Raw genomic sequence first — 1,974 nt, 5'->3', positions numbered from 1 at the left:
GGGGGGGGGGGGGGTCGCGGCAATCGAAATCCCCGGCCATTAGTAGCGGTTCAGCACAATTCTTGTGAGGCACAGGAGGCCGTCAATGTTCGGCTCCAAGAACGTTTTTGTTTTTTTGAGTAATCTGTCATCGATGTGCTGTATCTCTGTATGTCCCACCCACGATCTCCCTGCACTTGGTACCTACCTATTGCATACGCTTCCGCGCCAAGCGTATACGCGCGCGCAATCGGCGTGTTTTTGCATGGCGTGTTTGTGAGGTTAGTAAATCAACCCCATGGACTCCGATTACAAAAGCTTGTTACTACATGCAGAGGTGAGGTGGCTCTCAAGAGGGAGAAGTTTAAACAGAATATTGAAATTGAAAGATGAGGTTGTTATCTTTTTGACTGAGCAGAATTCCGATTTTGTTAATTTTTTTCATAATGACTTATGGCTTTCGAAACTGTGTTATTTGTCGGATATTTTCGAAAAACTCATGATTTCAACATGTCGCTTCCAGGAAAAAATTGTAACATATTTATCTTTAAAGATAAAATTGAAAGTTTTACTAAGAAAGTTAACATATGGAGGAATAGGGTGAAAAATGGTTCTTTAGAAATGTTTACAGCTACAGATGATCTTATAACTGAAAATAACCTTCCCAAAGATTTATTGTAGGAGTTATAATTGATCATCTGAAGTGCCTGGAGACACAGTTTCAGAAATACTTCTCTTCAAAGTTTGAGTATGAAAAAGTCAGTTGGGTTCATAAACCATACTCGATTGAAATAGAAAATGTCAGTCATCTACCATTAGCAGTTCAAGAATTTGCTGAGTTATCACGTGACACAGGTTTAAAACTTGAGTTTCCCAAAAAATCATTAACTGAATTTTGGCTTGGAATTAGGCCAGAATTTCCTAACATTTCTGATATGGCCCTAAACATGCTTTTGCCATTTTGTTCTACATACTTATGTGAAGCAGCGTTCTCAGCATTGACCGTTATACAGTCAAAATATCGGTCAACTCTTTAAAAACATTGAAGACGCTCTACGTCCTGCAGTATCCCATATTCTGCCAAGATCTGATTCTTTGTGTAAAAGCAAACAAGCACATCCATCTCATTAATTTGCAATTTTTCTTTCATCTTTAAGGGCCGGTTCACACCACAAAGACTGTGTTTCAGAGAATTCCGCCTCCCTGCGTTCAGGGGCAGGAGGGGGCATGGCGGTGTATTGAAGCCAGGGGCACTGCAGCCACGCCCGCAGTGCAATCGCAGAGACCCAAACATCCGTGCCTGCGTTTCAGTACAGTGCGATCTGCCAAAATGTGGCCAGCACTATTTTTGCAGATTGCTCTGGACCGGAAAGCAGGCACTGATCTGACAGACGTTTGGGTGCCAGCGATCGCACCCCGGCCGGGGGAGTGGCTGCGTTGCCATTGACTTCAATGCACCACCACGCCCCCTACCACCTCTGAACGCAGGGAGCCAGCCACCTTGCGTTCCAGAGGCCGAACGCAGTCTTTGTGCCCTAATACTAGGGATATTCAGATACCAGTAACTTGGCAAACTACAGGTGAAACTCGAAAAATTAGAATATCATGCAAAAGTTCATTTATTTCACTAATGCAACTTAGCCATCTACCAGGAGATTTTGGAGCACTTCATGCTTTCTTCCGCAGACAAGCTCTATAGGGATGCTGACTTCATTTTCCAGCAGGACTTGGCACCTGCCCACACTGCCAAAAATTTTCTGAGATTGTGGATCTGGGTTTTCATGAGCTGTAAGCCATAATCATCACAATTATGACAAATCACGGCTTGAATTATCTTGCTTTGCATGTAATGAGTCTCTCTCATATATTAGTTTCACCTTTTAAGTTGCATTAGTGAAATAAATTAACTTTAGCACGATATTCTAATTTTTCGAGTTTCACCTATACATCTTCGTAGCTGCTCGCATTGTGAAAGCATGAAAGACGAGCTTAATA

The sequence above is a fragment of the Nanorana parkeri genome, unplaced genomic scaffold, assembly GCF_000935625.1.
Source record: "Nanorana parkeri isolate BGI_ZX_2015 unplaced genomic scaffold, ASM93562v1 scaffold1048, whole genome shotgun sequence".
Lineage (NCBI taxonomy): Eukaryota > Metazoa > Chordata > Amphibia > Anura > Dicroglossidae > Nanorana > Nanorana parkeri.
Note: the sequence above shows the minus strand (reverse complement) of the source record.